At 38.5% G+C, this 15,000-nt stretch overlaps 3 pseudogenes; 2 read left to right on the top strand and 1 right to left on the bottom strand.

The window, feature by feature from the left end:
- Positions 1 to 5,012: 5,012 nt before the first annotated feature.
- Positions 5,013 to 7,339, top strand: LOC137997416 (uncharacterized; annotated as a pseudogene).
- Positions 7,340 to 7,523: 184 nt separating this feature from the next.
- LOC137997415 (uncharacterized) lies at positions 7,524 to 12,705 on the bottom strand (annotated as a pseudogene).
- A 323-nt stretch (positions 12,706 to 13,028) lies between these two features.
- LOC137995819 (uncharacterized) overlaps positions 13,029 to 15,000 on the top strand; it is a 2,905-nt pseudogene continuing 933 nt past the window's right edge.

Genomic DNA, 15,000 nt, shown 5'->3' with positions numbered 1-15,000 from the left:
TCATTAATGACTTTTATATTTTTTCCCCAGTTACGGTTTTAAAACTATTTAAAAATTATCACATTACCCGCACCTCCCTATAACCCGCACCAACAACTGTTTGCGGAAAAATTAACTCATTACCCGTGGGTAATCGCCCGGAAATTACGGTACTTATAAGTTATCACTATTGCGTACGCTGATTTTGAAGGTCGGAATGTTGGGATGATTCAAGGGTATTAAAATGCGATCGTCTTTGTACTAAGGTGCAAAAGTTGGAAAAGAATTCCCAACACCAACCTGCATTACGAACATTAAAACACTAGATATCATAGATTATTGATTTCGTTAGCAAAATAGTTTGTTCCACCAGGGCAAAGATAAACCATTTGGGCCATTTATGGATGACTTTCTCTGGGAGCTTTGTGCAAGACCTGAATTGCAAGGATTCAAATACTGGTTTTTTGTCAATTGAGTGTTGAAAACCACTGAAATGCCGTGTAACTATCTACAGCTCTACGCTTGTGTGGCTGGCCGAAGTGCCATTTTACTGGATTTGGTCTTATCCTTCATTGTGTATTCTCTTTTTAGTTTGTGTTGATCCAAAGTGTTGCAATGGATAGTTACATGGTCCTTTGGGGGCATTCATAGATACGTTATAAAATGCGTTGTCTATCTCAATGTAACTCAATCCATGGAATCGTGACAGAACTGTTAAATCATTACTGGTTAAATTTTTCAGTCAGAATAAGGGATTTTCATGACTTAAGTGACACTTAACTACAGGGCCCCGTTGTTCAAAAGCCGATTAACGCTAATCCTGGATTAAAGATTAACCAAGGAGTTTATTTCTCTATTCCCAAATGCTGTTCAACGATGATATTCGGCAAAACTTTACATTAGAAGAAGTCAATCCTGAACAACAGAAATAAGCAAAAGGAACTTTCACCAAAAAGTTGAAAACATGAAACAAAAGTTTATGCTAATCCTGGATTAGGTTAATCCGCTTTCGAACAACCGGGCCCAGAAAGACAATGGTTGCTAAGGGGGTTGCTAAGGGGGTTGCTAAAGTCCTATCAAAAACTTGGCATGGATGGTTCTATGAAGTAAATTTTTCAATAAACATCACTTCAATCAGAAGGTGCATGCGCAAATAGTCCAAGTTCTCTGTCGCGCGTTTCAGTGAAAAGCCCATAAAAGATGTAAGGAAACGAAAGGAGGAGGCGCTTTTTTCACCAGATGGGAAACGCCCCATCATTTTTCAAGAAGTGTAGCATAGCATTGTTATTTGGACAAAAAATGGAACTGACATTGTGACAAGTGTATCAAAGAAAGCCCTTATCACGCCATAATTTTTTGGAGAAATAATTTCTTTTAAAATGTAGAAGGACGGTATGTGAGTGATGTAAGAAGAATTAGGCAAATAGGTTGTTTGCCTGTAAAGGAAAGAAGATACTTTCAGCTCCTAAATCTTGTGCATAAGGCCTTATACAGCCCTACGTGTCCAACATATGTGCAACTGGTTAAAATACAACACAAGCGAACTTTGTGCTCTAGTCAAGCAACAAGATTACAAATTCCATTAGAAAAGGGCAACAGCCACTCTTTTTAAGGGCTTTCCAGCAAAGTTAAGACAATGTACAGACTTCAAATCGTACAAGACTGATGTCTACAAAAAACTTATCAATTCATGTACATTTATCCCTCGTATCTTCTTCTTCTTGTTCTTGTTCTTGTTCTTGTTCTTCTTCTTCCTATTGGAACTTTTTCATGTAGGTTTTGGGGTGACACCTTTAACGCGATTTTTTCCTCGTGTAACCTCCAAGGAGTCATAAATGGCAGCAGGGTCCTGTCATATTCTAAAAATCTCCCATGGCCTTGCAGGAAAATCTTAGAGCGACCGTAGAAAATTAGAATCATTAGTCTGCAAAAAACAAGCAACGATAGAAGTAAAGATACATGACCGAGGAATTTGTGATTGAAAAGATAAAATGCTTTCCATAAGTCGACGAGTACGGATTACACCAGTTAAATCTCTTTTTCTTCACAGTCTTGGCCTCAATATACATCGTAAACCAGTTCTAAAGTTTGCACCATCCGGTGAGGGTAAAATACACCACACCCTTTTAAAAAACATTCGCTTTTCTCTTTTATAAAATGCAAAATGCTAGTATGAAGCTTGGTTTGGGTCGGGTAAAAAATAGCATAAAAATATAAAAAAGGCGGTGCGATTTTTCCATGGAAATGAAGGTAAAAAGCAGGTGTCTATGGCCATAAATGTCATGGTCACTGCTGTAATGTTCATGTCACGTTTGGTGTGACATTCAAACCGCGTGCTCTTACGTCAGCAAGGCATGATGGGTTAGATGTAAAAATATAGAGTAAAACTGTTGCTTTCAAATGGCCACTGTGTATTCTTTATTTTGACTTAGTGTCTCGTATGATCTCCTTTTGTGTTCGATAGAAGTACATTACAACTGCCACCAGCAATTTACTGGACTAGGTTGCTCTTTTAGGTTTTAATTTATGACGCTAGAAAGCACCCAAAAACCATGTTACAAGTGGTCATAGTCATAATCATAGTCATAGATTATCATACTCAGGAGAAGCTTAGAAGACAAATGATTCTAATGCCAAGAAGACAAAAATATTCCTAGCCAGGTACGAACGTAAACTGTTCTCGCAAACGGATAACAAGGAAGCGTTGGCCGAAAACGTCTTGGGCCTTCCATTTGGCTTTACTTTATTTCGCGTAGCGGTGTACTATCTCGCTAATTGTCAAGATGGTTCCCTTCTCCTATACACTCCCCAAAGTAATCTGTTAAAAGTTGCAATTCTGCACCCATACAAATACGGCGACGAAATCACCTTTCTTTCAGTTCCAAAGTTTTGAAACAAGCAACCGTGGCCATAAATGTCATGGTCACTGCCACCAGCAATTACTGGACTAGGCTACCCTTCATATTTGAGCAGCTAAATATTTGGGTCAAGAGCCAATACAACGTAGATTTGATTTTAGTGGTGTATGGTATTTCTGCTAGCCAAACTAGCCTTTTTTAGGTACAATGAGAGTTAAGTACAATGAGAGTCAGGTGCAACTCTCATTGTACCCGAAGAAGGCTGGTTTGGCCATCCGAAATATAATACACCAGAAAAATGAAATCTACGTTGTGTCGGCTCCTGTTCACAATATTTAGCCTCTTTCTTCGAGTGACGGTGCAACAACAATCAGGTATAGGCATTGAAACGCATTATGCAATTAAAATGTAAAGTTACGCAAGGGAAAGAGCAGGAAAATTGAGACCTAAAGGATGAAAAAATATATAAGAATGTCTAGCTCTTTTGGCTTTAGTCGATTTGGCCACAACACATAAGAAATTAGAAGGGTTTTGATTTTTCAAAAAAGTCAACCTACAATGTAAATCATTGGGAGAAAAATATTAAGGAGATGAAAATTAGACTAGAATTTGAGGAATGCGAAATGATCTTGTTTACGCAGGGTGGGGGTTGAACTGATGGGGAATGCATTCTAAAATATTGAAATAGGATAAACAACAGCATCTCTAAATGGAGGTTGAGTGCCCCCGACATCCAGGAGCTTCCACTATTGGCAGGCAGCTCCGAGTAGATGAGACTGCTGCCATGGCTGGCAAATCCTGCCAACCCAGCCTTGAGCCCCCACGCAAAAGGGAACAAGGGCACCCGCTACACTGACAGGGAACGGGAAGAGGGGGGGGAACAACCCAGAAACTATGCTCGAACGTAGAATGTCGCTACAACAAACAAGAGGGATCCACGCACATGTGGCCAACATAAGACCGCTGACTGCACAGGCTTACCAAATGCAAGTGCATGAACAAACAACGCAAAAAGCTAAAGAAATTATCAGAGTATGGTGCCAGCCCAGATAGCGTGGCTTGGTTTCGATTGTATCTGAAGGAGCGAAGACAGTATGTGAAACTGGTGCATATAACATTTGAGCCGAAACCTGTCAGGCAAGTGGTACCGCAGGGACCAATCCTTGGGCCAGTTGTATTTCTTCGATTTGTGAATGATATGCCTCTACATTTGAACAACTCCACTATTGATATATTTGCTGACGGTACCACCCTGTCCTGGAGTGGGCTCTTGGAAATGTTACTATGAAACTTGGACAACGGATTGAAAAATAGCAAGCACCCTACCAGCAGAGCCTTTCTTTTGGTTGCTCAATTTTGGCGTTATTGAGAAAAACTCTGCATGAATCGAGTAAGATCTTTATTAAGCATGAGCTGCATGTTGCCAGGATGCAGTTTAGAAAGCAAACTTAAGTGCTTGGTTTCTAGCAGATCTCGCCACCATCTTGATGGAATAGAGAGGGGTTCAATTACCATCTGTTTTACAACTAGAAGGATGCTCACACTAGAAAAACCGGTTTGACAAGAGAAAAACAAGGTCGACTAGGCCAGAAGTTCGGGCTGCGGTGGCTTCAAAGAGTTGACGTGGTTCAGGCAGACCCTTCTTTTCTCCTCCTCAGTAAAAAAGAGGACAAAAAGAGCCTCTGCTTCCAGGGTGGAAAAATTGGGGATTAGGGAAAGAATTGGACTGTTGCCTTGTTAAATATTTTCTCTCTTCAGTAGGGTGTTCTGGATGAAAATCCCATCAACTAGTTACCAGAGGGTCGTAGGTAAGACTCTTACTGTGAGAACTCGGATTTCTTTTTTCTTGGTTTGTCTGTGACATGCTGAAAATACATCTTTCAAAATTCCTGCAGTTGTTGAAATGAAAAATATCTTTTAACTCTTTTCATGGTGCCAATGCTTGCATATTCACCTGTTATTTAAATTCCTTTAAAAACAAAAACGCTGTAGCCGAGACTGCTTTCATCTTTCGTAAAAGTTAAAAAGTCCTAAAAATCATATCAAACTTAGGGTAACATTTGCTTCTACATGGTTTACTGTGACATGTCACGCAACTCCGGTCAGTCAAAATTAAAGGGACAGTGTCATGAGCTGCGCACGCGCGTCGTCACTCGCTCTCGCGCTCTTGGAAAATGTCGGACGCCATTGTGGATTTGCCGGTAAGTGAAAATAATTTACATGTATTTTGCATTCATGACTTTCATGTAAACGAGGTCGCTCAGAATTTTTGTATTTGTTCATTAGGAAGCATCTGCTACTCCTTCAACGGTTTGTAAATGCAAAAGTGCGTGTACTACAAAGCGCAAGGAGAACAGCAACCGAGGATGCCCTTGCAAAGGAAGAAATGTGCTTTGCAGCAATAACTGCAAATGTGGAACAAGGGATAAACCTTGCAGAAACAGAGTATGTTTACAGTCAGAAATTCCCTGAAGTTGCAGGCTGAATTGGCTCTAAATTTTCTTTGCTTTTTGACTTTTAGGAGTTACAGGATAATACATCTCAACCCGCTCAAAGAAGAGTGCGACCTAGACTCGATGGGTTTCGTCTATCGAGTGGCGGCGATGTTCCAAGTGAAGAGCAACAACGCATCAAAGAAAACAATGACGTGAAGGTAATCCATTCTCTCGTCTCTTGTACAATCGGTGCATCTCGAGGGAAGTTGCTTTCGTGTGTACGAATACCTTCTTGCACTGCCACGTGTGTATTGTAAGTGCGAATTTTTTTCCACTGCGGCAACCAAAATCTCGTATATAATCTAGACCTTACTACACTCCAACTCCAGATAAGATCTGGAGAACTCCAGATTCAATCCAACTCCAGATTCAATCTTGTGTGGATAAATTTTGTACAGTGGGCAATTTTTAAATGTAGATACCTATTCTAAAAATTGAAATGTAAATAAGCTTCTTCTTTTACATATATTTATTACTATTTTAATTATTTACTATTTATTTATCTCCTAGTATAGTGTACTCTGTTTTAGGAGCATTTTCATTAAAGCATTTTCATTAAAGACAACATCATTCCTTACCTTGTGTAAATGAAATATTTTAGATTATGTGCTTGTGTTTCTTGCCTGCCTATCATTATTACTTCTCAGTTATTCTAGGCAGCCAGTGCTCTCCTATTTTATTTTTATTTCTCATAATGTATTTATTTAACTAGGCAAAGTGAGAGAAATAAACTTGTTGTTGTTGTTGTTGTCAAGCCTGTTAGCTTTGTATGTGATAAAAATTTGTGGAAAATGTTTACCCACTAACCCTAACAAGTATTTGGTTTCAATTAAACATAACTTTAAAGTTATTGTTATTATGTTGGCCGGCATCCTTGTGATATAATTCAGCACAGTAATTACATTGCTTTTAAATGGTTTTAGGATTTTATTGCTACTCTTGATGAAGGGATGGTGAGGAAATTGGCTGTACGAAGTCTTCGCAGAGGAGTGGGGAGTATGGATTATATTCACACTCTCCTCATAATGGAGGATGACTTAGATGCAGAGGGCACAAACATGGTTGGGGAGGAAGACACCACCGAAACTGCACTTGCCAGCGCAACAACCACAGCAGTGGCTGAACCATCAGCTGGTGAAGTTGATCCTGGCCCGTCAGGGAGTGCCCCACTGGTCGAGTGGTGTGTATGTAGCCTGTGCAGGCCTATGCCACAAGCAATAGAAAATAAATGCTGCCAGCAAAGAAATTGCATAACAACATCTGCACGCTTTGGCAAATTATGTCTTGATCCTGATGTACTGCAACTGTGCATTCGTAATATGGGAGATATCAGGAATGATAGGGAGGACAACAGCACAAGAGCTTTCCGAAAAGCTGCTTATAGGCAATTTATATTGGCCAGACATGGGCACTTGGGGAGAGGGAACAGACGTGTGTGCCCTTCTTGTGTTGTGTTAAAAATAAGGGCACAGTTCCCATCACTCACTGGGGTTTATATGGGGTATAGGGAGCATTAAATTATTCGTTGGAAGTGGATTTCACTGTTTATTTAGAAGCTACAAGTCTATTCAGTGTTTAAGCAATGAAAACCAGCTGTTATTACATGTACTAGCTCTCATCATATATACACAATTGTTCAACTTCAAGCATTTTATGAAAATTTGTGCAGCTCATCCATAGAAATGCAGAAAAAAAATCAATTGGCCAGTATCCAGTTCTTATTACCTACAGTCCCACACTTATTCCAGTGAGTGACATGACAACCACTTGTACTTCTTTCCATTGAGCAGTTTTTCAGTTCGAATTTTCAGGATGAGTTTCCTTGGTGTATGTAACAGTAGCATGAATTTTTCATTGTTATAGTTCAACAATAATTATCTCTATTTATCTTTGGATTACCAAAATATAGATGCAAATGGTTACTGTATATGAATACATGTAGCTTCAACACAAGATTTTCTCCAGTTTTCTTTGGATTACATGTAAATAGATCCTAGTGACTGCTCTATATTTGAATACAATAAATTGATAAGTAATGGTGAACTAGGTAGTAAAAATTATTTTACTCCCAGTAGCACAAAATAAAGAAAGAAATTATAATTTTATTCTCTCAGTGAAAGCTGCAACCATTGCCCTGGGAAATTTCTAACTGGTGCTCAAAACAAAACAAAAATTGTTTACTATTTTATATTTGAGAGTAGAAATCTGAAGTCTAATTCGAGTAGTTCCAAATGTGCTCAACGTTGAGCGTGAGTTGCAACTGATTAATGATATACTCTGGGAACAAGTAACTATTGTTGCAATGAATTATAATAATGTACATACAGATGTGAGTTATTTACTCTCATTGAGCACTGTGATCAATAGATGCATTGACACTTTTTTCTTTTAACGTTCAAAGTTGAACACTAGCTTTTTTGTAAAATGATCAACACTTACTTTCTCACCCAGATATGTTACAAATTTGTGAGAATTGAAGGCAAAAATGTTACACTAAATCAACAATTTGATAACATCAACCCTGTGTTTTAATGCTCCATAGGTGAAGTGTTGTTGTCTGTGTCCTCTGGATCATTATCCTTAGAGGGCAGACTAAATCTACTCCTCCTTTGCAACAATTCATTTGAGGATGGGGGAGGGTTAGCAGCAATAGTGGGTGCCAAAAGCCTAGGGTCACTTGCATTGAGTGACACATTACGTGTGACAATATCATTATCTGCCAATCTGCTATGTAAAATTCTAGCTATGAGGAGTGGGATGTACTCATAGGTCTTGAGAGCCTTGACAGTTCTCAAATCCCACTGCTTGGTCCGTTGATTATACTTCCGAGAGGTGATCTCGCTGCCTGACTTATTGGTGGCTGAAGCAAGACCTAGATGGAAGTTCCAGTCCATGGCTGCTAGGTACTTCCTAACCTTGTAAGCCCTGTAACTATACAAGCAAAATAATGATAATTTTAGCTAAGTGTCTTCCTAGTCGTGAAAGGAGACATCTCATGCACCTTACAGTTCAATTTTATGGAAACAACATGTTATAATCTAACATTGTTCCTATTTTTGTCAACCAGACATGACAATTATACATAACATACTATGGACTATGGACATACCTAAAGGGTGTTCTCTTTGGTGTGTACACTAGTGACAGGCTGTTGGCACATTCGATGTTGCCTGTGTGTCTGAGAAAAGTAAGAAAACAAATGGAAATGCAGCCAGCTTAAAATTTTATGGTGTGCTAGTTATACCAATGTGACATTTACCAAGGTAGCTTACTTTGAGTGAAACAATTGTGAAATACAACTGTACATGTATCTTATCTGCACGATTAATTGTTGAAACGGATTCATTATTTATTACAAAGTTTTGCCCTAAAGTAAGTAATGTGTTACCTGAACCTCACATAGTATTTGAAACTTTCAAGTAACTCCGGGTTTAAAATTATCTTTTGCAACTCTGCATAGTCATTGTCACGCCTATCAAACCAAGGTAGACTGGGGTTATGGACCTGGTCTTCGTGGTCGCATTTCCCAGACAACCAGACATGTGAATCACACACATGGTGTAGGAGGCCAATCCACTTATCCTTGTAGGAAAAAAATGAAATAAACAATCAATACATCATTAAAAGTATTAAACTGAACTGGCAACTCAAAGTTCATAGAATGAATGCAATAGACCAAACTGTAGACTGATCATAAGATAATGGGAGTTACTTACTTTCATCACCTTTAAAGCCTCTTCATCAGATGTGGATTCTGACTGCTTACACACACAGCAGCAATACCAGAAGTGCTTGATGATAGCATCTGACCAGGCTTTTATTTTACTCATGGACTTGGCTTGTCCTATCTGACAAAGTGCAATAATATTATGTAATTGAATTTATATGTTATCCAAACAACATTAGAGAAATTGTATAACCCACAGTAATCATTTAGGTTCTTGATGAAATTGGGTCTGTGCAAGTACACTGTAAAATGTTGAACCTTCTTGCACCCCTCCCAAAGAGAAGCACTACAGTCACAGCTGTAGGGTATGACAATAATCCCTTCTTTTTTGTTTACATCAAGCTGTAAACTCGGTGATTTTACTGCAAATGCATACGGAGTACCTTGGCCAAGCATTTCCTGATGCTCTTGGACTTGTGCCAAACATCAAGGCTATGAAAGACTTCCCCAAACTCATTTGCTGTGTGAAAATAGCATTGTAAAAAATTAAGATAGGATTCTTACAAATTTTGCTACGTGCATCAAATTCTCATTTTTGCATCGATAATAATAGTAATTATCAATTACTCACCGAAGTGGAGGTAAATATCCACCACTTTCACCGACACTGAGGTGAATAATTGTTTTAGTATATACCACACAGGCTGAATAACTAGCAGCCCAAAGAGTAACTTTCTTTGTGACAACATGCCGACAAAAGTCCTTTTGTTTTTCTTCGGCTGCTCGGAGGTGAATACTACTTGCCTAATCACCTCCAAGCTAGCCAATCAGTACGTGCGAAAAGCACTATTCACGTGTGTGGTATATACTACTACTACTACTACTACTACTACTACTACTACTACTACTAATAATAATAATAATAATAATAATAACAACAACACTAACAAAAATAACAATACTAACAGTAATAGTAACAATAATACTAATAATAAAAGCTACCAATTATACTAATAGGTATAGCATATTTGATCTGCCTGTTTGATCTATCTCTGCCTGACAAACAAGATACTGGTAAAGTGTGTCTGTTACTAGAATAGTCAGTCTATTTATAAAACATTACATTACTCTATATTTTCTGTTTTGACTTACAACACAAGTAAGGATATCACAACAATAATGTTGACTTACCAATAAGCTTTTTAATGGAAGATGATGCATCAGTTGCCAACTCAACGACATTAAGTACATTTTTAAGCCTGGATAATGCATTTTTCAAAGCGTCCTTTTCCATGTTTGTAGATGCAAGGCCCACGTGACGCTTGTCCCTCACCTCAATTTCTAGGATGTAACTTGAGGTTATTTCCATCAGGAAATAACATAGGTTCTTGGCACTGAACCCAGGAGAGTCACATTGTCCATCTCCACCCACAACTACCTCAGAACCAGCAAACTCCTTCACCAACTCTTCACGCATCCAGGACCACCACTCCTCAACTGCTGGAAACAAATATAGTCGCTGCATACGATAGAAAGTTGAAGATGACAGAAAGGACAGGCCCATGAAGTCAGCCATTCGACTGACTTGCTGAAATTGTTGCCTGACAGAAGGATTGCTGCTGCAGCCTGTAAGTTGTTGCTAAACATGCCATTTAACTCCTCAGATGAGGCAAACCTGAAGGTGTGTCCATCCTTGCACCATGTATTTACAACAAGTGTTGTTCCCACAAAGTGATGTTTGACCTGTAGGGCTTTGTCACAGTCAGGTGTCTTACAACTTCCCTCAAACAACTTTAGAAAAAGGTCTAGGGAGCAGATAAACTTTCTCTCTCTGGCAAGTTTAACCTCTTTACGAAACTTGAAGAGGTCTTCACCTCTGCTTAGTTTGCGGTGAGGCCCACATTCTGGTCTATCCTCCACGCATGGAACATCTGGTCTGTCCTCCACACATGGAACATCTGGTCTGTCATCCACACATGAAACATCTGGTCTGTCATCCACACATGAAACATCTGGTCTATCCTCCACACATGGAATATCTTCTGTAGGCATCTCAACATCAGATTCCTCCACAAGAGTGCCCACATCTTCCATCAAACTTTCATCATCAGACGAATTGCTTTCAATGAAATTCAGACTGAAAGAGATCAAAAAAATAAATGTTACCTTAAAAAGTAAATAACAATTAATGAACAAAAGGTAGGGAAAAAATAATGGGAAGGTGTTTCAATTTTCACATTAAAATCTACATGTACTTACTCCATTTCCTCAGACTCAGCACCACTATCATCTGAAATGGAGTCATCAGCATTCAACTGTTGGATGGCAGAATTATATAGCTTCTTGTATCTGAACAAAACAAAACATTAACATGACTGTAGTCGTATTCAAACATTTTACTAAACAGTCAGTTTGTTCAATTAAGAAGATCTGTCCCCTCATTCAGCATCTCTTCCTGTATGATACATGTATAAAAGGTAAAACCAAACCCCAGAACTAGTTGTGATCTGGTGGACACTATTTGAGAAGGCTGTTATCATAAAACAATTCCAAAGGTAGGGATATCTATATAATGCTGTAACAAATTTTAAGCATTGTTTCTTGCAGTTACTAATAAACTGTTTTTACATGTACTTCATGTGCAAGAGATAATATAAATTCAAAATATATTATCAACATAAAAACATGGGTAACTGACTTGTTCTGTAAACTATTCAAAGTGCACTTCAACTTTATTTCATACCTCACAATTTCAGAAGAACTGTCTTCTGACTCCTCTGCTGATCCCTCATCGTCAGTAAAAAGTGAAGAGTTCAATTTCAAATTGGAACTGAAGACAGAAGTGAAATGAAATGTTATGGAATGAAATGAGTGCGACAGTCATGAAACTGTTTGTGTTTTGGCATGCACCCAGATAAACCAAACTCGTACTTGTATGTATACAATTTACAACACAGTACACACACAGACGGTAAGATATTAAAATAATAGTAAATTGATAGTAAGAACAAAAACACACGTTTACTTTTCATGAGGTGTGGTAAGGTTGTTAGCAGTGCTTCCATCGAGGGAACATTTGACTGGACTTTGTTCTTGACAACCAACGATCGGTGATTCAACAATACATGGCTCAACCGAAGGCTTCACAGGAGTTGAGGTCGGTGGCCCTGTAAAAGACACAATTTTTCTAAGTCCAAGCAGATGATGAATAAAATTGCTGCTCGTATGAAATAATACATTGACTACTCGCACCTTCAATTTCCACACCGACATCGACATGTTTTCGCGTCACATGAGAGATCGAACTAGAAAGGACGTCTACGCTTGATTCATCTCTGCAAACAAACGAGAGAAATCAAGTGGTAGTTCTTTTCTTCACTGGAAGGTAAATTAATCAACAGGAACACAGAAACGGAACTTACCTCCTACGAAATTCCAATGACAACAAATGCGCTGCGAAGGCGCTGTCAGTACAGGCTTCGTATCCTGCGTTAAATTTTGCCTGAAGCCACGATTTAAAAATGTTATTTTCAAGGTAAATACGTTTGCGACATCTCTCCCACTCCTTCTTCGCCTCTTTTGAATCGCGAAATATCCGCTTTCGACCTGAATTTTTCCTTTTTCCTCCGTGACCGCCGCCACCACCACTAGTCGACGCCATCTTGAAGTTGGCGACTGCACAAATTGAAAAATTCCGCCGGAACTTTTCAAGATTCGATCGGAAGCTCACGCATGCGCAGCACATGACCCTGTCCCTTTAAGCTACATTTTGAAGATTTTCTTCTTTTTTGCATATTTGTCTTACATCGATACTTTTGTTACCTAATGATCATAAAACTACCATATATAAACTTGCTATCCCACCACATTTAAAGGCGATAATTGAATTAAATGATTCAGGTTTTTTGAGAAATTTTTTGGAGATCAAGCTCTCAGAAGAGACTAATCGTAAACACTTTCAAGAACGTCCGCAGGGCATGGGCCTAAGACTCTAAAGCGCATGCGTAACGTGTGTTGTTACTGCGAAATATGGAAAGAGGAATAAATTTGGTGCAAATCGATGTAAAATTCACGAGGAATAGATCTGATTTAGGTTCGGGAAATGAAATTGAAATTTATGCACCATTGATTTTGTGCTCGCTGACCTTTCACGCGGTTGTAGTCTACGCACACAATGATTTTGCTGATGAAACAAGTCAACCCAAAGGAAATAATTTGCCTTGGTTCACCTTCGAAATAAACAAGTTAGTGAATCGAAAGTTTCGTTATTGCGAGTGTTCATTGATCGTTTCTCCTTAGTTTTTACTTTTACCTTTGGTCCATTTTTTTTAAAATCCCATGACTGATTTTCTGATGCTGTTTCTTTTTATTTTAATTCAGCTATCTTATCTATACCCTATCGAAGCATTCTTTTCAGGAACCTGCAACTGATGAAAACCCAGAGTCTGTTATATCTAGAATAACAGAGAAAATTCTTAAAGAGTCTGGAATCCGTGGAGTCATCCTTAACAGTAGAATACTCAATGTTTTTAAGAAAAAGATATCCCTACTGCATTTAGCTTTTAAGACGGCTTCAAGAAGGGGAGAAAAGTGTATCAAGCAACTCATCTCAAAGTGGAAATCATCAAGCTACTCCTTAAAATTTTGTATCATGAGCTAGAGACAACTGTATTGGTCGATGAAAACAAACAACTTCGTGGGGAGAAAAGAAAGGCGGAAGAAGATCGGGCAGAAGAGCAGACAAAGAGATTAAACATTGAGCAGAAATTAAGGAATGTCACAGAGGCTTCAGAAAAAAGTACAAAATATTTCAGAGCAAAATTCAGGGCATTAGAAAAGAAGGAGGCAAAAATGCAAAAGAAAGGGAGAAGGGGTCTAAGCAAACATAAGAAATTTAGCCAATACACCAAGCAGCATGAAGGAAGAATAAAAATGGGAATGAAGGAGGACTGCCAAGCTACTCTCTCATTTCTGGGACTGTACAATTTTATTGCCACTAAAGTTGAAGTTCTTAATAATGAAACCCAGGAGTATGAAACTATTTCCTTGATAGAAGATGGCGAGCTTCCACTACTGGACTCAGAGCCAAAGGAGGTAACTGACAGGGATTTAGATGACATTAACATGTGGATATACATTAAAGATAAATTCAATATATCCAATGAAGCCTGGCATGAACTAGCTATGAAGTGCAAAGACATGCCAACAAAATATAAGATAGCCAAGCACATTAATGAGCTGAATTCCAATTGGAGGCTTACTGCTACACCTGGGGAGGCAGAGGGAATCCAGATTTCATTTTATGAAAGTATCAAGGAACAAATAGCAAGGCTGCAAAAAATGGAACTTTCAAAATGGATGCCACTATCAAAGTAAAAGTCAGTGGAGATGGAACAAATATTGGTAAACGGTTAAAATTAGAGAATGTAACATACACAATATTAAATGAAAAAGATGCAGCAATGAACGAAAAAGGAAATTATGTTCTTGCCATAATCAAAACAACAGAAAACTATGATAATCTTACGGAAAGTCATAAAGGATCTCATAAAGGAAATGTCAAATTTAAAGGAAATTACTGTAAATAACCAAAAGTATAGCATAGAGTATTTTTTGGGGGGAAATTGGAAATTCTTAGCTTGTGTTTGTGGTCTAGGAGCTGCTCATCAAAACTTTGCTTGCATTTGGTGTAAGTGCCCAAGAAATAAACGGTTTGATATCAGTAAAAAGTGGTCTTTAACCGACAAAACTCTTGGGGCAAGGGACTCTGTGGAGATAAGTAGGCGTGCAAAGTGTAAACAGTACAACTGTAAAAATGATCCATTTAGTTTTATTCCCATTGATCATGTGGTAATTGACACACTACATTTGTTTTTAAGAATTTCTGATCATCTTATTGGTCTTCTTATCAGGGAGCTACGGAGGCAGGATGCCATTGATAAAGTTCATACTTTTTCAAATGGGTTTTGCCGAACCAAATACAGACATATGGCTGGGTACG

Source organism: Montipora foliosa, chromosome 3 (genome assembly GCF_036669935.1).
Source record: "Montipora foliosa isolate CH-2021 chromosome 3, ASM3666993v2, whole genome shotgun sequence".
NCBI classification, from domain to species: domain Eukaryota; kingdom Metazoa; phylum Cnidaria; class Anthozoa; order Scleractinia; family Acroporidae; genus Montipora; species Montipora foliosa.
The sequence above is the reverse complement of the archived record's forward strand: the minus strand, read 5'-3'. Positions and strand labels throughout refer to the sequence as shown.